This window comes from Neoarius graeffei, chromosome 4, assembly GCF_027579695.1.
Source record: "Neoarius graeffei isolate fNeoGra1 chromosome 4, fNeoGra1.pri, whole genome shotgun sequence".
NCBI classification, from domain to species: domain Eukaryota; kingdom Metazoa; phylum Chordata; class Actinopteri; order Siluriformes; family Ariidae; genus Neoarius; species Neoarius graeffei.
In genome coordinates this window covers 28,758,777-28,785,516 of record NC_083572.1, presented here as the reverse complement: position 1 = coordinate 28,785,516, position 26,740 = coordinate 28,758,777, and positions in this window count along the sequence as shown.

The following is a 26,740-nucleotide window of genomic DNA, read 5'->3' as shown; positions in this document are numbered from 1 at the left end:
TTTGGGCAACCCGATATTGATCTGTTTGGTACGCATGACTAAGAACTTTTGCATGGATTAAAGTTTCCCGTCGCTACGACGGATTTCCGTCAACTGGGAGTGCTAAAGGTCAATAATGAGATTGATGCAGATCCGAGGAAAAAAAATGGAGTGGGGGGTTGGCCCATAGGTCTGACACCGATGTGATTTAGAACTTCACCAAGCTGCTGTGATTGCCTGTTGTTGAACCCTTTATTGTGCTATGTTTGAGTATATGTAAAGGAATAAGTTGTTGTGCTAGACAGGCATAAATAAATAAATAAATAAATAAATACAGCCTACTCTACTGTCTAGTCCCAGGGAGGCTCGGCGTAGGCCAATGATGAAACAATTTGGCTGTCCTACTACTAGGCAACTAGGTTACTTGTCTACTACTAATACTAGGCCTTTTGTAGTAGTAGTAATAATGATATTTGCCTACTGAAAGGTGATCAGGTGAAAAAGTTGAAGCCACAGCAAGACCTTTGCTATTAAGCCTTTTGTAGGCTTCGGCAGACAACATCCTGGAAAGGCTGTGTTTTTCTTTGGTTTGATTAGCCTACGATTTAATCTTTAAACATTATAGTTTCAGCAGTTCGCTTAAACATTGGAGGCTGCAGAGTCGGGCTGCAAGATTTCCCGACACTTGTTTAAGATGCCAAACTTCATAGTAAGGAGAAAATAATTCCACAGTATTTAGTGCCTCGTCAGTCTCAAAAATTAATAGTGAAGGACCAACGCGAATTAAGTCCCAAAAAAACATCTCGCAGGCCTATATTTTACATTTTCAAAGAAGTCCAGAATTGGAAGTCAGTCAGTGGAGTGTAATGAAGTGTCTCATTCACTAAGCACAAAAGATCGGAAAATAGTGGAGAAAACAGCTATTGCTTAAATAGGCTACTAATGTTTTACATTAGTAATTTAATGTATGTGACAAATAAATTCATTGATTAAATAGATAAAGAAGCGAATACTCCGAAGCTCAAAATTCAGGAAAGTGGCTCCAGTGTCGCAAGTGCACAAGAACAGTTATTTGAAAGTTAACCTAATGAATTTGTGCGTGCACATGTGATTTCATGAAGAACCAGGACAATTGGCATTCGGTGAAAGATTCACACCTATGACTCATTATATTCACGCGTGCCCTCTTGCCCACTGTTGCTTCGTTTTCCCTATTTACACGAGTGTCTGAAGATGGAGTTTTCAGAAATCTCCACTCTGCCCAGAGTTTGCAAAAGTAGCTGTTTTCAGTGACTGAAACCTCCATATAGGTGTGAATGAGAGGTGCAACTGAATAAATAAATATGCATCTTTTTTATCCGGCTACATGTAGGCTATCACTGCGCAAAGCCTCTAATGTTGAAATAGTAGTAATATTTGTTAAAATAATAGTAGGCTAATTTCCACATTAATTGGTAAAATGGCACAAGGGATGTGATGGGCGGATGGCCATTTTATATGGGGGATGATTTGAGATTTTTATTTCAGAAGGGCGATGCCTCCCCCCACATCCCCCCTCAACTCGAGTACTGCGTATAAGGCCACCTGACATAGGCCCTTCGATTTCCATCACTAGAGTGCATCAAATTACTTTCGGTTTTGCCAGCATGGACGTGCTTCTTTTAAATGAAGGCACAGATGTGTCAGACATCGACAAAACAGTAAAGAATAAGTGGAGATAGGCTTGGCTAAATGAAATGGGCGATAATGGCAAGCCATTTAGTTCATGGTGCAAAAAGATGAAAATGGCAGGTGTGTGCTTTTGTGTAGTTTGCCAGAAAAAAAAGTCTATGGAAGCAATGGCAAAAAACTAGATGCCTTTGGCTTCACTGCGAAGAAGCAGAAAACGTGAACTTTCACTTTACTTTTCTTGTTTCCTGGTTTTATGTCAACAGATTTTCTTATTTTTCTTTCTGTTCCACTCTTTTGAAAGCATGGTTCAAGTTCGACTGCACTTGCACTTTTCTCTAAACCACTGTTGTGCATTACTAAAGTATTGTTGAAATAAATTTGCACTTTGCGCTGAAAACTTGATGTTTCATCATTTATAGCCAGTAATGACAGTGGTAAAGTCTTGCCTTAGCTTTAGTCATTGTTAAAATTATGTAAATATACTATAAGTAGGGGCCAACACGGCCCCTAATGGACAACACGGCGTTTAAAATTTGACGCATCGCTGACGTGGTAGGGTCCAACGACATGGAGCTTTTTTTTTTCAGTCAGATGATTTTTTTTTTTTGCTTTAATCCATGTTTTTGTTTCTTGGAAACCAGACCCTGGAGCAAGTTATGTGGATGCTTTCTCCTTGATTGGTCCAAATTTGCATTTTATGCATTTCCACCTTTCTGTTTGGTTTTGAGATGTCTTCAAAAACTGGTGCAGGACTAGGCTACTGGAATATTAGTCATTCCTCTGTGGACAACACAGCCTTTTTTCACTGCTGTGCTCAACTTGTTAGTGGACACACCACAAATTCTGAGAGCCACAGAACAAAATCTTGTGCACCCGACATTGAAGAGGCCGCACCTGTTACATCAGAAGCTGCCAGTATGCAAATTGTCTGGGAATCCTTGTTGCACACAGGAATTTCAGCAGACATTGTCAAAGTCATTATGTCTTCGTGGAGGGACAGCACCCACAAACAGTATAAGGTATACATCAACCAGTGGTTGCAGTTATGTAGTCAAAGGTCGTTTGATCCACTGCAGCCCACTGTAAATTCTTTGTTAATGTTTTTGCAAAGCTTGTATGAAAGGGGACTGGGGTATTCCACCCTGAATACGGCACGCTCTGCTGTATCCACTATTGCTATGAATTTAAGGAATATCAAGTTGGGGGATCACCCTTTGGTGTGTAGATACCTTAAAGGAGTTTTCAACCAAAGTAAGCCTGTACCTAAGCATCATGTCATATGGCCAGTTGATAAGAGTACTGAACTATCTTAGTATACTATGGCCCTTAGACAAGATTACCTTAAAGGAACTTTCTCTGAAACCGTTGCCCTTCAGACGCGAAGGAAAGAAGACAACATCTGCAAAATATGGCATTAAACAAGTTTACTGATGTTGTTCTTTACTGTGTTTTCACAGAGGCGGGAGCTCGTAATTACTCACAGTACAAAACAAAATATACAAATCAAATAAAAACAAGATTAAAACAAAGTCAAAATGCACCACTGGCTGTTCTAACATAAATCCTAACTCACACATTTACATAAACAACATATTTTCTACACCAACAGTAACATTTAACACTACATACACATGTTAGCAACAACAACATAGCTTCTCTGACCGAGTACTGGTAGTGCTAATTAGCCGACATGCTAGCGATTTATTACAGCATTCATAAACATTTTTAAACACTTCACAACTCCGATCAAACTGTATCTATACAATCTTTACACTCTTGGTTAACAGATTTAACCCTATTAATTTGAGTATCTCACCTGCAAAATATGGTATTAAACAAGTTTACTGGTGTTGCTCTTTACTGTGTATTGAGGTTTTTCACCTGATGTCACAGTGTCACGTGACGCCCTGGTGTCCGCCATTTTGAAGGTCAAGCTAGCTAATGTCAACATCATAGTAGCTAGTATGTTACTGTAGCAATGTTTACGTTCAGTCATTTGGATGACTGTTAAAACCTTTCAGTCTCAAGTTTTTCCTTTACTGTATTTACTAGTTTACTGAGCTAGAGCGCTCGGGCAAGCTGGGAGCTAGCGCGCTTGGGCAGGCTGGGAGCTAGCGTGCTCAGGCAGGCTGGGAGCTAGCGTGCTCAGGCAGGCTGGGAGCTAGCGCACTCAGGCAGGCTGGGAGCTAGCGCGCTTGGGCAGGCTGGGAGCTAGCGCGCTCTGGCGCCGGAGCACGCTAGCTCCCAGCTTGCCCGAGCGCGCTAGCTCAGTAAACTAGTAAATCCAGTAAAGGAAAAACTTGAGACTGAAAGGTTTTAACAGTCATCCAAATGACTGAACGTAAACATTGCTACAGTAACATACTAGCTACGATGTTGTTGACATTAACTAGTGCTAACAGCTAGCTGCTAGTACACTGCTACAACACAGACACCGACCCTAATAATACAGTTCTTGGTCATTGCCTGGTAACAGCAAATTTATAACGGGCCATGTCTCAACAGACTAAGAAGTTATTTCAATGACATTTAATAACATTTTGTTTATCCTGAGGACCGAAAGTAAATGAAAATGTGAACAAACCTTAGCTGTAATAAGATGGCGACCACCGGCTCCAAGGATGACCCGCTGATGTAGGCATGTTACCCAGCCTGACACAAAATATTTGTAGGCATCCAAACTCTTATACGCTTTCAGATCAATACCTGTGTATGGCGATGGGTTTTTAACGACATAGGTATACAGATCATGTGGGCCGAAGTCAGGTAAAGACGAGGGCTTCGTGTACTTCCGTACGTAAGTGAACAATCCTGGTGGAAGCAGGTAAATGTCGTTCTCTAAGCCTGCTAACCTCAATTTTTGCAAATACCTCTCCCTCTGCTCGCCCTGTAAATGCCCTATGTCGCTGGATAGTGAAGGTGTTTTCTGCATCTCGCTTCTTTTTCTTTTATGTTTTTCGTTTGTCGCCTTCCTCGCATTCAAACTAATTCGAGCCGTGACGTCCAAAATGGCAGCCTCACATGACTTGGTCACGTGGGTGAAAAACCTCAATTCACAGAGGTGGGAGTTTGCAATTATTAATAGGAAACACAAGATCACCACACTACAGTCTGTGCAACAATCAGAAACAGTGACATTACTATGACCTGCTGGCTAACATGCACAACTACACTCTACACCACATTTGCAGGCAAACAGAGCTACTAGTAAACACATGAAACACTGGAAAATAAACTAAAAAAAATTATTGTTGAACTTAACTGGAATGCTTGAAAATTAAATAGACCCCTATTTATACATCCCACAGTCTCCCCCTCTTGAAAAATGTCGTCTCGACAATTGAAATACAGGTAACTTGGGAGTTACAATTCTACAACTGTATTTGTTATCAGGGAACCATCAGATGACCACATTAATGAGTCCATAACAACAGAGGAAATACCTCTCCATAGTACTTATTCCCTATTCAGTACCATAGTTATCAGTCAGGTTCGTCGTGCGCTATGATACTCCACTGTGATGACCTTTAGTCATAGTGTCCATCTGTGGCGTTGTGTCCATACACATGAATACAATTTACTAGTCTCAGGAGCTGGGGGGTGGGGTGTTCAGTATCTTTTCATCATTCAAACCCATTACTCAACATACAAGTCTCTAATCACTGGTATATTACATTGCGGCCAACTCTTTGTACCCCGTTCAATTCCCCAAGTCCATGAAACTGTAGCTGTATCATTTTTCAAGATTTCTTCTCTTTTCACATTAACAGTTTAGGGTTACTCCATTTGTCCTGCCGCTGTAGCTGGGCTGACCCAGGATATCATAAGTGAACTTCAATGGCTGGCATCTTTCTCTTTTTGGATAATCCCTCACAGTAACTGTCTCCTTCATGTTCTCCTCTACAGATTCATCCTCAACATTATTCCCAACAGGCAAATCCTCCTCATTGTCTCCCACAGGTTCATTCCCATGCTCTCCCTCCTCAGCTTGCTCCAATTGAGCCTCCATTTCAAACTCAGCAGCAGCAAGGTCCTCCTGCTCCACAAATTGGGTTGGGGAGCACAGCTCTCTTCCTGTGTGAGGGTAAAACTCTGGTGCAGCAGGGTTAAGAGTGGGCTCAGTGTAATGTTCAGCTAGCCCTGTTATGTAGCCTGTGTCAAACTCCTCATCAGAGTCATACTCGCTGCTACTTTGGTAGTCTGACTGATGGGACTGAGAGTGAGGCCTGCCTTTGTGATGAGTCTTTTCAGGTTTATGTCGCTACTTTGGGAGTGGGCTTTGAGTGGTCACAGGTAGGTAATCACAGGGTAACAGTAAGTTTCTGTGTAGTACTTTGACCCTGCCTTTACCACTCTCAGGTTTCACTTCAAATACTGGGCTATCTGGCCCTTTATGGCTTACCACAACATATATCTCATCCTCCCAGTAGGGATGGATCTTGCCTGGGCCCCTCCCCCCCACTCATATTTCTTACCAGAACTTGACTGCCCTGTTTTAGGTCTGCCCCATAAAGTTTTATATCATACTGTGTTTTACCTCTCATTGCAGATTTCTCAGCTGACCTAGATGCAATCTGGTATGCTTCTGTCATCCATTCCTTCCACTTGTCTACAAAATCTTGGTAGGAGCCCTGCTGGTCTGCCACTTGGGTGCCGAATAGCAGATCCACGGGCAGCCTAGGGTGCCTGCCAAACAACAAGTAGAAAGGAAAGAACCCAGTGGCATCATTGACCGTACAATTATAAGCATGCAGAACCTTCGGGAGATGGCTTTTCCAGTCAGCTTTCTGCTCCTCAGTGAGGGTCCTGAGCATGGAGAGTAAGGTCTTGTTAAACCTTTCCAGCTGTCCATTCCCCTGAGGGTGGTCCAGTGTAGTGTGGGAGCCTTTAACACCACAATGCTCTTTCAGGTGCTGCAGGAGGTGGTTCTCAAAATCCCGTCCCATATCATGGTGGATCCTTTCTGGAAAGCCGAACTTTAAAGCAAACTCATTGAAGAGCTTGTCTGCTACTGTCTTTGCTGATTTATTAGTTGAGGCATAGGCTTGGGCAAAACAAGTATAATGGCCCTTTACTACCAATATATACTCGTAACCTTCCTTACACTTTTCTGGGTGAAGAAAGTCAACTGAGACTAATTCAAAAGGTCAAGTTGTTTTGATGCTTAATATCAATGCTGGTCTGTTAGGTTTCTGTTTCTTTAGGCATTCACATTCTCTGATTACGAAATGCTCAACATCTCGCTGCATCTTGATGATGATGATGTCCCTCCCCTTTTCCATGCCAAGTGGCGCATCGGGGGTGACGCCGATCTCCGTTTCACAGCCCTTGGCCTCTCGCCTATTACATAGCTAGGGTTACAGAGGGGGGCTAGTCCTCTGGTAACCACGAGAGTTTGACTCCCCACTCACATCTGTATTGCAGCGTGCCTTGCCAGATGGTAGTAGGTACCATTTTTATGATGGTCTTTGGTATGACCCGACCATGAATAGAACTCACAATCTCCTGATTGAGAGGCGGACACACTACCACTAGGCCACTAGCCGATTCGCTGCATCTTGGGCCAGTAAAAAATTATCTCTAATCAAACTGTTTGTTCTGTGCCCAGATGACCCATTTCTTGATGTAACTCTCTGAAAACGAATGGCTGGTAAACCTTTGGAAGCACAAGTTGACACTTAGTGTTTGTTTTGCTATGCAATGTGCCATCTGCCTCAATGTGTAGCTTATTCCATTCTCTGAGCAATGCCTTTACTTCTGTACTTTCTGACTGACAGACTTTCTCACCTGGTTGACTATTCTTTACTTTCCAGCTCAAAACCTTTCCTACAGCTGGATCCTTCAACTGTTCTTCTCTGAGTTTCTCCCCAGGAATAGGCTGCACTGAGTTCAACAGCCTGTCTGACTCTGCCTGACTCTCCAAAACACTGAAAGACATACAGCTAAGAAGAGGAGTGGGCTCATCTTTCTGGGCACAGATGGCTTGACATATGGCACCGATTGTGTCTTGGCTGATGGCCTCCATACACTGCAACATGTACCTCTCTATGTCTAAAGGCATTCAGTATAGCCCATCAACATCTCCATTGGCTTTACCTGGCTGATACTTGATTGTAAAATTAAAATCAACCAGCTCTGACACCCATCTCTGACCAGTTGTGTTAAACACTCTGGCAGTGGTGACTCACGAATGTAGGCACCAAATCTACCACCTCTAATACTATCATGATTGTGGAAGATGGACAAGAGACACCAAGATAGTGGCGTGTGCACATGCAGCGGCTCAGCACTCCATGAAACGGCTCTTTTTTGTTAGTATTTTGTTTGTTTATTTCTTTCTGTGTGTCATATATGCTTATGAGAACATAAGATACACTTGAAGCGAGCTGTTAAACATTGGTTTGCTGGAAACTGCTATGTTTTCGACATAGAATACTTCAGCAAACACATTAAACAAGACATCCCAGAAGAACTCGTTAGACAGCCGGGGTCACCATGGATTAACGTCTTTATTGCTTCCCAGCTGTGACAGCGCAGAAAGCAGAAACAAAAGCCAAGCTGTCGAGCTGGCATGTGTGCTAGGCTAGCGAGAGCCCCGCACAAACCCCCACTGTCAAGGCTCTTTGTCTCAAATGCAAGATCACTTCCCAACAAAATTGAGGAACTGGAGCTCTCCATATCCACATAGAAAAACATCAAGTACTTCCGTGTTATGATCATTACGGAGACATGGCTGAACCTGACAATTCCAGAGGAGGCTATCAAGCTAGGAGGCTGTACTACACACTGAGCCGATAGGACACTAGACTCCAGTAAGAGCAGAGGAGGAGGACTTTGTGTTTACACAAACAACAATTGGTGCACAAATGACTCCCACTGCTCTCTGGACCTGGAGTATTTGAAAGTTAGGTGTCGTCCCTTCTATCTACCGAGGGAAGTCACAGTAATCATAATCACTGCTGTATACATACCTCTTGACACTAACACTGCAGCTGCATTAGGCTATCTGTTAGATGCTAGTAACAAACAACAGAATGTGCATCCACACGGAGTGTTTTTTTAATAGCAGGTGATTTTTAACCATACAAACCTAAATACTGTCCTACCAAAATTCCATCAACATATTCAGTGCCCCACAAGAGGAAAAAACACTCTAGACCATGTTTGTAGCAACATTAAGCATGGGTTTAAGGCATCTCCTCTTCCACACCTGGGCCAGTCTGACCACACCTCCCTGTTCTTACCTCCAGCACATAGACCCATTATTAACACAGTTAAACCAACAACTAAAGTTATACAAGTGTGGCCAAATGGAGCTTCTGAAAATCTTCAGGACTGCTTCAGTCACAATGACTGGACCATATTCAAGGATGATGACATTGACACCTACACTTCCACTGTTCTGTTTTATATAAAAAGCTGCATGGACACTGTGACTACTACAAAACAAATCTGTGTCTTCCCCAGTGACAAGCCATGGATCACAAAAGATGTCCAACTACTGCTAAAGGCTTGCAACAGGGCTTTCAAGGCCAGGGAGACACAGCAGTATGGTGTTGCCAGGTTGGAACTGAGAAGAGATATTAGAGATGCCAAAGTAGCCTACAGAAGGAGGATTGAGGGCCACTTTGATAACTCGGATCCCCTTCGGGCATGGCAAGGTATACGCCACATCACAACACAAAATAACGGCACCAATATGAACGCTAGCAGCAGCAATGCCTCACTGGCAGAGCAACTCAACCACTTCTTCATGGTCGTCATGAGAGGGACAGCACAAAGACTACCACCACCACTGCTCCAGCCACAGACACGAGATGCCTCATCATACAGACTGCAGATATCACACGCACACTCTGTAACATAAACATACAGAAAGCAGCTGGCCCGGATGGTGTCTCAGGACAGGTCCTTAGAGACTGTGCTATGGAATTAACTGAGGTATTTACAAATATCTTCAACCTTTCCCTATCACAGTCCCCACCTGTCTGAATACATCCACCATAGTGCCAGTTCCCAAAGAGTCCAAAATAATATGCTTTGATGACTACAGGCTAGTTGCTCTGACACCTATACTCATGAAGTGCATGGAGAGACTGGTACGCAACTACATCAAGGATGCCCTCCAACCTACTCTGGACCCTCATCAGTTCACATACAGAACCAACAAATCAATGGGTGACACCATCTCCATTGCCCTCCACACTGTACTGCACCACCTGGTGCAGTATAAGGAGCGTATGCACAATAATTGTGATTTACAGCTCTGCATTTAACACAATCATCCCCAGCAGACTGTTCCACAAGATGTCTGACCTAGGCCTCAATCAGAACATCTGCCTGTAGACACTGGACTTTTTAAGTATCTGGCCACAATCCATCAGGATGGGTCCTCCCTGCTCCACCATTCTCTCAATCAGCACAGGAGCCCCTCAGGACTGTGTTTTGAGCCCTTTCCTGTACTCTCTGTACATGCATAACTGCATACCATCACATAGCACAAACACCATCTTAAAGTTTGCAGATGACACAACAGTGGTGGGTATGATCACTGAAGGAGATGAGTCTGCCTACAGAGAGAAGGTTCAGAGGCTGACAGACTGATGTGCTGTGAACAACTTATATCTGGATACCAAAAAAACAAACAAACCAAAGAGCTGATAGTTGATTTCAGAAGACATCAGGATGTTCATCTACCACTGAACATAAATGGAGAAGAAGTGGAGAGAGTTTCTAGTTTCAGATTCCTGGGTTCACACATATCAGAGGACTTTACATGGACATACAACACACACTCATCTCATCTCATTATCTCTAGCTGCTTTATCCTGTTCTACAGGGCCGCAGACAAGCTGGAGCCTATCCCAGATGACTACTTGCGAAAGGCGGGGTACACCCTGGACAAGTCGCCAGGTCATCACAGGGCTGACACATAGACACAGACAACCATTCACATTCACACCTACGGTCAATTTAGAGTCACCAGTTAACCTAACCTGCATGTCTTTGGACTGTGGGGGAAACCGGAGCACCCGGAGGAAACCCACGCGGACACAGGGAGAACATGCAAACTCCACACAGAAAGGCCCTCGCCGGCCATGGGGCTCGAACCCGGACCTTCTTGCTGTGAGGCGACAGCGCTAACCACTACACCACCGTGCCGCCCACAACACACACTGCTTCATTTAAAAAAAACACAAAGACTATATTTCCTGAGAACTCTCAGGAAAATCAAGCTGTCCCAGCAGCTGCTGATGTCCTTCTACCACTGTATCATTGAGAGTGTCCTGACAAACAGCATCTTGATATGGTATGGCAACAGCTCTGCAGCAGATAAGAAGGCACTGTGAAGAGTCATAAAGACTGTAGAAAAACTCATCAACAAGCAGCTGCCTGCTCTTGAGGACATGTGCACGTCCCAGTGCTAGCAGAAAACACACTGGATCCTAAAGGACTCATCCCACCCTGCCCATCAGCTATTCAAATGTCTGCCCTCAGGCAAGCATTACAGAACAATCAAAGCACGCACCACAAGATTCAAAAATGGTTTCTATCCCAAATCTATCACCACACTGAACTCTGCTCTGAAGTCTCTCTCTCTCTCTCTCTCACACACACACACACACACACACACACACACACACACACACACACACACACACACACACACACACCACAATCAATAACCTGTCAATCTACCCACATCTTGTGCAATATTTATACTTCTGGTTATTTATCTATTACCAAGTGCAACATCCTCTGTTTTTCAATATTTATTACCAGTGCAATATCTATTACAGTGCAATCTCTATTAGTGCAATATCTATTACCAAGTGCAATATCCTTCACAAATGCTCAGTGTATGTTATGTGAATGTCTATACATTAGTATAGCTTTCTTGTTTGTACATTTTGTCTATATCTTGTAAATTTGTAAATCCTTATGTCAGTACATCTTCATGTTTGTAAATATTGTATCTTTTATGTAAATCTCTTTTATGTATATATTGAGGCTGTTTCACAAGGCAGTGCACAGAATTTTGTTGTGTATCTTACACAATGACAATAAAGGAATCTTGAAGTATCCAGGTATGGAGACATATTCCAGCAAGTAAGGATTATCTTTTAAAAAGGTTTCACTGAGGGTAAGAACATCAAATGAGAATTGAGATACAGTTAGTAGGAATTCATTAAATGTAGAAACCATACTTTGAGTGTTTTGGTGAATAATTTTCAAGTGCTTAGGGTGTTGGCCAAGGATAGAACAGAGATCAGAAGTACTAGTGGAAGTATCACCATGTCTTGAATCCACCAGCTGGACATCTGTATTGTCTGTATCATGCATATAAAAAAGCATTAAGCTTAAAGTGCACTTTGAATGAATCCAATTGGCTGGAGTCAAAGAAGGAACAGCTTTAACATAAAGTTTAGTACATTTAGCAAGAGTCATGTCAAAGCAAATAGTACAAAGTTTTTTTTCACATTCTATGCAATGGAGAGCCTTTTGTATCTTGTTGTTTGATGGACCATTATTCTGAGAGCCAGGATTCTCTTCCACATCATCTCATCTCATTATCTCTAGCCGCTTTATCCTTCTACAGGGTCGCAGGCAAGCTGGAGCCTATCCCAGCTGACTACGGGCGAAAGGCAGGGTACACCCTGGACAAGTTGCCAGGTCATCACAGGGCTTCTTCCACATCACTGCTCCTTTATAATAGATGGAATGTGGCTGTTGAATTTCTGTAATAAGTAATTCTAGTTTGGGACCACTTTCTCTGATTATAATATATGCCCAAGGGGATGAAAACTTTGCGTTGGTCATAGTTGTTGAGTTTGCCATTCCAATAGAAGAATGGAATGTAAATTTTCCATTTTGCCCCAAGTAGCAAGAGCTCAAAGTCAGAATTGGAAAGACCACTTTGAAACAAGAGTGATGCATTACTGGAGTCAAAACTCACCCAAAAACTTGAGATGAGGCTTATATACCAACTGGAAACAAATTGTTAAGGTTTCGAACCTGAAGAAAGTAGAAAAAGCAAGACAACCATGGAGCTCCAAAAACACATCATGTTTCTGCTTTGCTTCCATGTCACATCTATCAGTTTAAGTGGAACAGGAGTGGGAAACAGCATGGAGACAGCATGGGCATGTAGAACTTGACTTTATGCAACCGAACACATCCACATTGTATTTAGCCAATCAGGTGAGAGCAGAAATCATCCCAGATTCATTAATTTGATTCTCCTTTTCATATAAAACAGGTATCCTTATTGTTTTTATGTTATTTCAGGTAATGATGAAACAATCAATTAGTGGTGGAATATACCCTTGAATTCTGAATGTTGGTTGCAGGGGTGGGTGGGTCAACAGTCATTTCTCATTTTTTGTCCCAGATAAATCTCTTCCTTATGGCGTAGTTGAGCTTTTGACAGACTCATCTTGTGTCACTTTTCTGCTATAAAGTCCAGGATCATTGTCACCTCCTTATCATATTGTACAGTGGTGCTTGAAAGTTTGTGAACCCTTTAGAATTTTCTATATTTCTGCATAAATATGACCTAAAACATCAGATTTTCACACAAGTCCTAAAAGTAGATAAACAGAACCCAGTTAAACAAATGAGATAAAAATATGATACTTGGTCATTTATTTATTGAGAGAAATTATCCAATATTATATATCTGTGAGTGGCAAAAGTATGTGAACCTTTGCTTTCAGTATCTGGTGTGACCCCTTGTGCAGCAATAACTGCAACTAAACGTTTCCGGTAACTGTTGATCAGTCCTGCACACTGGCTTGGAGGAATTTTAGCCCATTCCTCCATACAGAACAGCTTCAACTCTGGGATGTTGGTGGGTTTCCTCACATGAGCTGCTCACTTCAGGTCCTTCCACAATATACAGTATTTCATTTAGATTAAGGTCAGGACTTTGACTTGGCTATTCCAAAACATTAACTTTATTCTTCTTTAACCATTCTTTGGTAGAACGACTTGTGTGCTTAGGGTCATTGTCTTGCTGCATGACCCACCTTCTCTTGAGATTCTGTTCATGGACAGATGTCCTGACATTTTCCTTTAGAACTCACTGGTATAATTCAGAATTCATTGTTTCATCAATGATGGCAAGCGGTTCTGGCCCAGATGCAGCAAAACAGGCCCAAACCATGATACTACTACCACCACCATGTTTCACAGATGAGATAAGGTTCTTATGCTGGAATGCAGTGTTTTCCTTTCTCCAAACATAATGCTTCTCATTTAAACCAAAAAGTTATCTTTTGGTCTCATCTGTACACAAAACATTTTTCCAATAGCCCTCTGGCTTGTCCATGTGATCTTTAGTACACTGCAGCCCCTGGCAAAAAAAAAAAAAAAAACTTTATTGTATTTAAAGTATATTCAGGGCCGTTGACAGCTTTGGCTGGGCCCGGGACAAAATAATCTGAGTGGGCCCCCCACACACACACATACGCGCGCATGCACATCGCCACACAGCAACCACCCACACCCAACCCCTCTTTTCACAGTCTCTATTCACTCCAACCCTTAAATAACAGGTATTCCAAGCCCATTATAACAGTCAACCACTTTATTTCAACATTTCAACATATTTTACAGTTTGAACATTTCCTTACTCTGCAACTATTCAGGTGCGAAATGCAATGCGCCGGACTTTTGCTGTGGCAAAGTCGTCAATAAGGTCATTGAAGTCCAGCTTCTTTGCAAGCTCTATAGAGAGCATAGCCAGCCCATTGAGCCTCTCCTGTGACATGTTTGAGCGCAGGTAGTTGATAAACCAAAATGATTGTTTACGGGATGGAACTGGGCCTCAATGAGAACGGAGTTATGGCTTTCCCAAAATCTGAACATAGAAGCATCACCACTAGTCACACACGGACTGGCCACTGGGAGTAGCGGGAGTTTTCCCGGTGGGCCGGTGGTTCAGTGTGGGCCGGCGGAGAAAAAAAACAAAAAAACAAAACAGTTGCGCACTGGCCTTTAATATGATAAGCAATGTTAACAGTTTCTTTAAGAAACTGTTAACATTGCTTATCATATTAAAGGCCAGCGCGCAACTGTAATAAGCAATGTTAACAGTTTCTTAAAGAAACTGTTAACATTGCTTATCATATTAAAGGCCAGCGCGCAACTGTTTTTTTTTTTTCTCCGCCGGCCCACACTGAACCACCGGCCCACCGGGAAAACTCCCGCTACTCCCAATGGCCAGTCCGTGTGTGCCACTAGTGATGTGTACAGTGAGTTTTTAGTGTATTTTTTTGTCTTGTTTTTCATAAACGTCCTTTCCGTACTCGATTTAGAATGTTACAAAAAAAATTGACACCCTCCCAACCACGTAACATTAGCCTATCTGACCTGGGGGCTGACACGTTTATTACGGGTAAACCAAAAGGATTACAACATTCCCTGGATATAGAACTGGACCAAGAAGATTTCAAAATCTTAACGTGTAAGCAACAACAATAAAACAGCGGTTGTTTTATTCATTTAGGGCTTATTAGGCTACTTTCATTAATTGCGCTTTTCATACAGGCCTATCATTTTTCACTTGAGCAAGGGAATTGTTTGAAGAGTATCCAGTCTAAGCGAAAGTTTAATGTTTTGCAACAGACTAACCTCAAAACACCCCACTTATAGCCCATTCGTTACATTAAACTCTATCTAGCTGGCAATTTCACATGCCGTCGTATCTACACGGGATGATTTCCAACAAAATAAGGTTTAATTAACAAGAGGCAGCATTCCACGGGCTTTCAGCTAACCGGAGTCCAGCTCAGCGCAGCTCAGCAAGCGTGCCTAAAACATTTGGATATGATTGCGGGCCAATGTGCTATTCTTTGCTTCATTGAGATATATGCAACACAGTGTTATTAAACTGATATGTTTATGAAATAATTCAATGCCCTGTGCATTTCAGTGTTCACTCAGTGTACCCTGCTATCCCCTACTTTATAATTATGAATGGCGCATTGCGCGTGCTGGGGTTACATTACGGGGCTGGAAAAAAGTTATCTGTGTCTTACCTGGCTCAGCTGCCCCACTGCGTTCACCACCTGCTGCATCATCTGAATTTTTTCTAAAATATCTATGCAGTGAGCCCCTGAGGCTCTTGGCTTCTTCATCCCTTTTTCTCTTTTCTTTTCTTTGCTCCTGACTTGTGCATGTTGGCAAACGGGCTCGCACGCTTATTGTCGAAGTGTTATGATGGAATAGTGCCGTGTTATTTGGCGCCTTAATCAAAGACCAAACCATTTCTGCATTAGGGGTGGTAGGTGGGTTCTTGAATCTATTTTCGAAGACAATAAAGGCAAAAGAACCAGAGATCATTCATTGAATGCAAATGTAGCACATTTTTCTCCCCCAAATCAACACATTTTGAAATGAAACAGAATGATTAATGGCATCTTCATGAGGGACCAGTTCTGGGCCCCCCCTCATGCCTGGGCCCGGGACAAAATACCCGGTTGTCCCCCCCTGTCGACGGCCCTGAGTATATTCATATTTTCAATAGTATATTGAAAATGTACTTACACAAATTGTACTTTTTGTAAATATATAAAAAGAATACTAACATCACGCTTTCACACTAACACTTTTAACACACTTTAAAATAATTATACTATATTACACTTTATAGAAATATATTATACTAAAATATACTTTAAGTGAAAGTTATGTGTAATTTCTAAAGTGTACTAATTTTTAAGGTACTTATAATACAAAGTACTAATTAAGCATATATTAGTACATATAAAGTCATATACTTAAAGTATACAAAATATACTTTAAGTTGTTCCACTTTAGCACATAAAAGTACACTAAATACACTTCAAGTTGCACTTTTCTACAATTTAATTACAATTAAAATATATTTAGTACAAAATTAGTTGTTCCAAAATAGCATGCCTCAAGTTAACTAATCATAAACACACTTGAAGTATACTGATGATTAGTGTGGCTTCAAGTACACAAAAGTATGCTAAATTTTAGTACACTTAGCACATTTATTTTTCACCAGGGGATGAGCAGCAATGTTCTTTTTGGAGAGCGGTGGCTTTCTTCTTGCAACCCTGCCATGCACACCATTGTTGTTCAGTGTTCTCCTGATGGTGGACTCATGAACATTAACATTAGCCAATGTGAGAGAGGCCTTCAGTTGTTTAAGGCCCGGTCCCACTGCACTTACGGATGCAAAGAGGATGTAAAACGTAAAAAAATCTTTGCCATCCGTTGAAAACGCTATGCATCCATTGTGTACTCATTGCATACATGCTTCATACGCTCTATCCATCGAGCATCCGTCCACTGTGATTTCATCTGCGCAAAAAGTTTTGAGCTGCACAAAACTTTTAGAATGGATGAACTTTCCGCCGTATACGATGTAAATCCGCGACATATACGAGCAACAAACGTTCTATGTCCGTTATCATCCGTTAAACATCTGCTGTATCCTCTCTGCATCCTCTGGGCATCCTCGCAACTCACATCCGCTGCAGCTGAAAACGGAAAGAGGGAGGAAAGATAAGGTACATGAAACGTCTATTCATTGCGGAAATAGAAAGGATATAAGCGTATGCATCTCGTATATAAAGTATTCAAAACGGACAAAGCATTTATATCTGGGATGTATCTCGCATATTGAGGATGTCTGGAGTATGTCTAGAGTATGTAGAAGGACAACTAGCGGACAATTGGTCTGCATCCGATATACATCCGCGCAACATCCCCTTTGTTTCCGTTAGGCATACGTGATGCATCCCCTTCATCCGCTATGCATCCGCTCTTTCTGCTATGCGTCCGCTTCTCAGTTATCACCGGTAACCCCTTCGGAGCTGTCATCCACTTCCATCCACTTTCATCCGCTAGGCTTCCTATGAACATGCGTTTAACATCCCCGCTATATACTACCCACGTCCGTTCTTTTCCGTTCTGTTTTCGCAAATTTTCACCAATTTTGTCCATTTCTGGAGCGGATGAAAACGGATAGAGCCACCCCTGAAATTTTGCTCGTCTGCTGTGTCCTTTTTGCATATGTTTTGTGTCCATTGGCCAGTGGGACCGGGCCTTTAGAAGTTACCCTGGGGTCCTTTGTGACCTCGCCAACTATTACATGCCTTGCTCTTGGAGTGATCTTTGTTGGTCGACCACTCCTGGGGAGGGTAACAATGGCCTTGAATTTCCTCCATTTGTACAAAATCTGTCTGACTGTGGATTGGTGGAGTCCAAACTCTTCAGAGATGGTTTTGTAACCTTTTCCAGCCTGATGAGCATCAGTACCACTTTTTCTGAGGTTCTCAGAAATCTCCTTTGTTCGTGCCATGATACACTTCCACAAATGTGTTGTGAAGATCAGACTTTGATAGATCCCTGTTCTTTAAATAAAACAGGATGCCCACTCACACCTGATTGTCATCCCATTGATTGAAAACACCTGACTCTAATTTCACCTTCAAATGAACTGCTAATCCTAGAGGCTCACATACTTTTGCCACTCACAGATATGTAATACTGGATCATTTTCCTCAATAAATAAATGACCAAGTATAATATTTTTGTCTCATTTGTTTAACTGGGTTCTCTTTATCTACTTTTAGGACTTGTGTGAAAATCTGATGATGTTTTAGATCCTATTTATGCAGAAATATAGAAAATTCTAAAGGGTTCACAAACTTTCAACCACTGTAATTCAGTCTTGGGCATGATCAATACGTCATCCACTTAATTCATGATGACAGATCTCTAGGGCTTCTCTGGCAGAGTGGCAGATTGGGGCTTGTGAGTGAGGTAATCTTGTCCATGTGTACCGTTTTCCATTCACTGTGAATGCCGGCCATAGCCTAAATTCTTCAGCTAATGGCACTGACCAAAAACAATTTGCCATATCAACCACTAATGTTCTGGTTTGAGAACATTGAACGGTCTTGAAACCACTGTTGGGTTTTATTTGTCAATGTGTTGATTGGCAATGCAGTAATCCACTGTGATTTTCCATTCACCTGAGGTTTTCTTCACAGGGAACATGGGGCTGTTACACATGCTGTTTGTCTTTACCAGATTGCTTCTGTCTTCCAACAACTGAACGATGGTAAGAACTCCATCCATTGCCATTTTAGGGGATATTGTTTGGTATAGGGAGGAACATGGCCTGTGAGTGTTATTAGGGTCATCTCTCAGTTTCCACAGTCATCTTTGTCTTTTGACCATGTTGAATAATTTTCCAGCTGAGGTTTCTCTGATTTTCTTGGTTTCCAGACAGCTTTGCCTTGCTTGAGGACTAGACTACCTTGAAGTTGTAGCAAAACATCCAGGCCTAAGAGTGGGTCTGTGACATCGCCCACTGGAACATTGACAAATTTTGGCCCAACTGACAAATCCACTGGTCCAACCTCTTGTAAGTGGATGTTCTCTCCTCCCACTCCAACAGCTTGTCTACTCCTTGCTGTTAAAGGAATTCCAATTTTTTTGCATTCTTTTTTTTGGTTAGCTCTGCTCTCGTGTCCAATAAAAAGCCAAGTTCTTTTTGTCTATTCACATTAGTGCACATATATAGGCCATCTGCTCAGTGTTGAATGAGTGCTAACAGGGACCTCAGGGAATGGGTTTCCAAAACTCCCCTGTGTTTCTCTGTGACATGTTCTGTAGCACACCTGTCAGCTGAGACAGCTGTTTACCTTCCTGCATGAAGGCATTCACATCAGTGGTGCTTGAGTTTGAGCTGTCCTCTTTCCTCTCAGATTTGAGAGCACACAAAAGTAGTCTGAGTGTGATGAGATGGACCCAAACTGAAACACAGTAGATTTGATCAAGGAAAAGTATATCTAAGTGAGGACAAACTGTTCTGAGCAGGAGCAGAGCAAATTTGCATGTGAGCAAGGGCTATTTGAGAGAGAATAATAATAATAATAATAATGTTAAATTTATATAGCGCCTTTCAAGAAACCCAAGGACGCTTTACAATTATCGACAAAGAAAAAATAAAAAATAAAAATAATAATAAAAAAAAGTAAAAAGTCCACCGAATAGGAGTCAGGATGTAATTCCGTGGTGTAGCAGCCACAGTCCCACCAAAAGGTGCACGAAAACGAGTCCCACATCTCCAGCACCGCCGCCGTGATGCCGTCAGCAACATCGCTCAACACCATGCCATGGATCCACAAAGCGAACACAGAAGCTCCGCTACGCAGAGCGCTGGTGTGTCCCAAACCGCCTGCACAGCCGCTGCGACGCCACCGAGCAACATCGTTTGGAACATCACGCCAAGCATTAAAGCACAGAGTGCTGGACAACCACGAAGTAAAATGAGCAACAGGCTCACTGCAGTCCATAGCTGGGAGCACAGGCATCACCCACAGTGAACCAAGGCCTGGAGGGAACTGACGCCCAAAACTGGGTCTGGAGCTACACCACAACCAGCGGACAAAACACTCAAACAAACATCAAACTACACAAACACACAGAAAAAAAATCTCATCTCATCTCATTATCTCTAGCCGCTTTATCCTTCTACAGGGTCGCAGGCAAGCTGGAGCCTATCCCAGCTGACTACGGGCGAAAGGCGGGGTACACCCTGGACAAGTCGCCAGGTCATCACAGGGCTGACACATAGACACAGACAACCATTCACACTCACATTCACACCTACGGTCGATTTAGAGTCACCAGTTAACCTAACCCGCATGTCTTTGGACTGTGGGGGAAACCGGAGCACCCGGAGGAAACCCACGCAGACACGGGGAGAACATGCAAACTCCACACAGAAAGGCCCTCGCTGGCCCTGGGGCTCGAACCCAGGACCTTCTTGCTGTGAGGCGACAGCGCTAACCACTACACCACCGTGCCGCCCCAGAAAAAAAATAAATTAAAAAATGAAAATAGAAAAAGAAAGAAAATAAAAATAAAATTAAAAAAGCTCTGGTGAGAAGCGGCAGCCAGAATGCGTACGACATACTCTCAACCGGAAACGGAAACGAGAAGTCAGGTTTTGATGGAAAACACTGCAAAATCTGAACATGAAATGAACAAATACTGCTCTCAAATTGACAGGTCATGCTGTTGGTTAAAAAAAGGGAAAAACTCCATAGAGAAAGAAGAACTATGAGTGAGGGTGATTGGGATGATATCTGGAAACATGCTGAATACCTATCAGTATGTAATTGCACTAAAGCAGTACAGTTCCAGAGTTTACATAGGACAGATATCTCACCCAGCTGCAGACATACTTTTAGTAATGTCTTTTCTATGGATCAGTCAGTTTAAATTAGGCTTTGTTCCACTGAATTAAAATTACAAGCTCAGGTATGTCCAAGTCTTCTTCTACAAGTGCTTTGTATGAGACAATTAAATAATCTTATGCACCTGATTCTTGCCCAAACCTTATAGATCTACAACTCTGTTTTTGAGGCAGTCTGAATATGGCCTGTTGTGTCCAGGTTCTGTTTGCTGAGGACACTCAAACAGTGTCAGAAGGTAAAGGAGGTGCTGATAGCAGTAGGGAAGGAGACCATATGGCATGGAAGGAGCAGGGATGTGCTCTACTACTACTACTCTACTACACTACTGTGCCATCTGTGAGGTGGGTTTGATTTGAGGGGTTTTTTTTTTAGGGGTCCAAGCACCAAAGGTGCTGGAACCCTTTTTTAAATGTATTTATTTTATTTTACATATTTCTTAAAGGATTTTTCTTCTGAGCGGCACGGTGGTGTAGTGGTTAGCGCTGTCGCCTCACAGCAAGAAGGTCTGGGTTCGAGCCCCGTGGCCGACGAGGGCCTTTCTGTGCAGAGTTTGCATGTTCTCCCTGTGTCCACGTGGGTTTCCTCTGGGTGCTCCGTTTTCCCCCACAGTCCAAAGAACTGGTGATTCTAAATTGACCATAGGTGTGAGTGTGAATGGTTGTCTATGTGTCAGCCCTGTGATGACCTGGCGACTTGTCCAGGGTGTACCCTGCCTTTCGCCCATAGTCAGCTGGGATAGGCTCCAGCTTGCCTGCGACCCTGTAGAACAGGATAAAGTGACTAGAGATAATGAGATTATTATTATTATTAGTGTAGTAGTAATAGTAGTAGTAGTAGTATGCGTCCAAGCACGTAGTCCTAGAATCCTATTGGAATAGGATTTCCCTTTTTCTTTGTCAGATTCTCCACTGAAACAGACCAAACTATAAGTACTACAGATGTGAAGTAATACTTGGTGCCTGAACCCAGGTGTCAGGGATTGGTAGGAGACAGATGCAAGTGCAGAAGAGTTTATTGAGAACAGAGTGACAACAGGCAAACAAACCAAATTGACAAACAAGCTCATAAACATTAAGCTAGTGAAAGGTCGGGTGAGGCACAAACAGACTAAATCAGGCAGAGACAAAAATGGAAACTAGGAACAGGAACAAGGATCAGAAAACCAAGAAATCTTACATGGAGAATAAGGCTCGATAATGCACACTAAAGGAATGTAATACTTCACACTGTGTGGATTTAAACAGTCTTTATATAGGTGCATTGATTGCTCTTTAATCAAGCATAGGTGTGCATCATTAAGTGTGCATGTGAGCGTCCAGTCTGGAGCATGCACAGTCTAGTGCATGCCTGAGAGTCCTTCTGGTGAGCACCAAAGCACACAGGACTGACAGAACACTCCCCTCCAAGAGTGAAAATCCATCCTTCCTGGCCCCGGGGATAACATGCTGGGTGCCATGTCATCGGCGTGTCGCTCTGAGCTGGCAGGGTGCTGGATAATTGGCTCAGGTGGGGGCTTGGGCTCAGGCTCAGGACAAGAACTGGACTCTGGGCTTGAAGTGGGTTCCATCTCTGGAGATGACTTGGACTGCAAGTGGGCTTGAGCTCTGGAGATAACACAGACTCCAGCTCTGGACTTGACTTGGATTCTGGACTGGATGTGGGCTCGAGCTCTGGAGATAACACAGACTCCAGCTCTGGACTTGACTTGGACTCTGGACTGGATGTGGGCTTGAGCTTGGGATTTGACTTGGACTTTGGAATGGAAGCAGGCTCAAGCTCTGAACTTGACATGGACCTTGGACTGGATGCGAGTTTGAGCTCTTGTCATGATTTGGACTCTGGACTGGACTCAGGCATGGGCTCAAGCTCTGTCTGTGCATTGTTCTGGTCTTGGTCAGGACCCAGCAGTGACACGACAATGTCTTCATGGCCAGGCAGTGGTGGGACAATGACTTCTTCATAGCCAGGCAGCAGAGCAACAATGTCTTCATAGTCAGCTGAGGCAGATGCCACCCCATTGTCCTCTGGAAAGGGCTCAGGTTCTGGCATTGGCTTTTGTGCTGGAGCTAGCTCTTGCTCTGACTCTCACGCTGGCACTGGAACTGACACTGGCTCTGGCTCCGACTCTGGCGATGGCTCTGGCTCTGACTCTGGCGATGGCTCTGACTCTGGCACTGGCGCCAATGCTGGCACTGGCTCTTGTGCTGGCTCTGGCTCTTGCTCTGGTGCTGGCTCTGGCTTGTGTGCTGGTTCAGGCACTGGCTGTAATGCAGGCTCTGGCTCTTGCACTAGCTCTGGTTCAGGTGTTGGCTCTTGCTCTGAAAAAGGCTCCAGCTCTTGCACTGGTTCTGGTGCAGGCTCTGGTTGTGGGTCTGGTGCTGGCTTTGGCTTGTGCTCAGGCTCCTGCAATGGCTAAGATGCTGGCTCTGGGATTGACTATGGAACAAGCTGTGGGACTGGGTCTGGAACGATGGTTTCTAGGAGGGACTCTGGAGCAACAGCCTCCTCTGCTGCCACTGCGTTTGCCTCAGGTGTGATGGCCCACTGCAAAAAATTGTCATGGGGTTCCTCCTTTTCTAATGATTCATAGGTGAACTCGAGCATGTCTAGAAAAGTCTGTGATCTCCAAAGACAAGGGTGCTTGTAGAATCTGCCCAGATGTGGGTGGAGCACAGAAGTACGGCAGGCTGTTATTAGCTTCAAATTTGCTTTAATTGGCTTTTCAGCACAAATCTTTATCACGGACATTACGGCCCTCTTGAGCAGACTCCCCCCACCTCACAGGACAGGAAATCTGCCACCACCATCTGCACCCCTGGCCTGTGGACCACCTCAAATTTGAATGGCTGGGGGGCAAGATATCAATGGGTGATCCGCGCGTTGGCATCCTTCATGCAGTGGAGCCACTGGAGGGGCACGTGGTCAGAACAGAGGGTGAAAGGGTATCTCAGTAGGCAGTACCGGAGGGCAAAGACCTCCCACTTGATGGCTAGGCACTCTTTCTCTATTGTGCTGTACCTGGCTTCATGCATTGACAACTTCCGGCTAATGTACAGCACTGGACGTTCCTACCCCTCCACCCTCTGGGACAGAACAGCCCCAGCCCTCTGTCTGATGCGTCAGTCTGCAAAATAAAGGGGAGAGAGAAGTCAGGGGAGTGTAAGAGTGGCCCTCCACACAGTGTAGCTTTTACCTTAGTGAAGGTCTGTTGGCACTGCTCTGTCCACTGGACTGGATCTAGTGCTCCTTTTTTAGTGAGATCAGTCAGCAGGCTGGTGATGTCCGAATAATTAGGTATGAACCTCCGATAGTAGCCAGCCAGCCCCAGGAACTGTCTCACTGCCTTTTAGGTCTTGGGCCTTGGACAGGACGCAATCGCTGCAATCTTGTTAATTTGGGGATGCACCTGCCCATGACCCAAGTGGAAACCCAGATACCGTACTTCCACCTGCCCAATTGCACACTTTTTTGGGTTAGCTGTGAGACCCGCATGCCTCAACGACTTTAAGATGGCCCTAAGGTGTTTGAGGTGCCGCGGCCAGTCATTGCTATAGATGATAATATCATCGAGATATGCGGCTGCGTAGGTGGCGTGGGGGTGGAGAACCCTGTCCATGAGCCGCTGGAACATCGCGGGAGCCCCAAACAACCCAAAAGGAAGTGTGACAAATTGGTGTAACCAATTCGTGTAGAAAAGGCCGTTTTCTCTCGGGATAGAGGAATCAAGGGGATCTGCCAATATCCCTTCATTAAATCCAGTGTTGAATAAAAACAAGCAGTGCCTAATTGATCGAGCAGCTCATCAATGGGTATGCATCGAATTTAGACACTGTGTTGACCCTTCTATAGTCCACACAGAACCAGACCGACCCATCGGTCTTGGGGACCAGGACCACTGGGCTGCTTCAGTCACTGTGGGACTCCTCGACTATGCCCATTTCGAGCATGGCCTTGAGTTCATCCCGGACCACCTTTTATTTGTGTTCAGGCAGGTGGTAAGGGCAGCTGCGCACTACCACCCCCGGGGGCATCTCAATGTGGTGTTCTATGAGGTGGGTGCAGCCAGGCAGGGGTGAAAACACATTGGAAAATTCCTTCTGCAACTGGGCTACCTCCGCGAGTTGGGTCAGGGAGAGGTGGTCTCCACAAGGGACCGGAGTGGTTGGTGATGTCAATTTTCTTTTTTGAACCTTTGGCCCCAGCTCCACCTTCTCCGGGATTACTGACACCAATGCCATGGGGACCTCCTCATTCCAGCGTTTTAACAGATTGAGGTGGTAAATTTGCAATGCCCTACCCCTGTCCATTCGCCTCACCTCATAGTCAATTTCCCCGACTCGCCGTGTGACCTCAAAGGGCCCTTGCCACCTGGCGATCAATTTGGAGCTCAACATGGGCAATAATACAAGCACTTTGTCTCCCAGTGTGAATTCTCTTAGGCGCGTGCCCCATCATACAGTCGGATTTGACGTTATTGTGCCTGCCGCAAATTCTCCTGGATTAAGTGTGTGAGTGTATGGAGTTTGGTGTGCAGGTCGAGAACATTTTGAATTTCGTTCTTACTAGGTGAAGGTCCCTCCTCCCAATTTTCTTGTAGCACGTCCAAAATGCCACGCGGCTTACGCCCATAAAATAATTCAAATGGTGAAAAACCTGTGGAGGCTTGTGGGACTACTCGTACTGCAAATAACAGGGGCTCAAGCCATTTATCCCAATTACATACATCTTCACTTACGAACTTCCAAATTATGTTTTTGAGGGTTCGATTAAAACGCTCTACTAAGCCATCAGTTTGTGGGTGATAGACACTAGTGCGGATAGGCTTAATCCCCAGTAACCCATACAGTTCACGCAGTGTGCGTGACATGAATGCAGTGCCTTGGTCTGTCAGGATTTCTTTCGGAATCCCAACCCGGGAGATAAAGCAGAAGAACGCTTCTGCAATACTGCATGCTGAGATATTGTGGAGAGGCACTGCTTCCGGATATCGCATTGCATAGTCCACCAGAACTAAAATAAAGTGATATCCCCGTGCTGACTGATCTAATGGCCCGACGAGATCCATCCCAATTATTTCAAAAGGGGTCTCGATCAAAGGGAGAGAGTGCAAAGGCACTTTTGGAGTGGCTGCGGGATTTACTAATTGGCATTCATGGCACGCTGCACACCACCGACAGACATCCCCACGAATTCCTGGCCAGTAGAACCGGGCTATTATTCGGGCTAGTGTTTTGTCCTGCTCTGTGTCCGGCCATGGGATTAAAGTGAGCCGCCTGGAATATGAGTTCCTGGTGGCTCTTTGAGATTAATAACAGTGTTATCTTTTCACCAGTTTGAGTGTCCTGCATCACTCGGTATAACCTACCCTTGATAATAGAAAAGTAGGGGAAGGTCGGCGTCACATTTGGGTGGAGAATTTGACCATCAATTACTCTCACTTTGTCAAAGGCATGCCGCAGAGTCTTGTCTCGTGACTGCTCTAATGGGAAATCCTCAAGGGAATTCCCAGAGAGAGAGGAGGGGTGGGGTGCTCCTCACTCCTTGTATTGCCCTGATGCGGTGCTGACGTAGACGGCTCTGTGACCGCTTCTCCCGCCAATGCTAGTCCGGGGTCTTCCCCAGAGGTATTACTGCAGGGCCCACTTCTTACTATGTGTGTTATTAACTCCTTAAATCCTGGCCAATCAGTCTCCAAAATCAGCAAGTGGGTGAGACGAAGGTTAACCACTGCCTTTACACTATGTCTTTCTCCCCAAAATAGAATGTGGATGGACACTAAGGAGTAGTTGTTTACATCCCCATGCACACACAACACCTTCACCACCTGTGCTCTCCCCAGT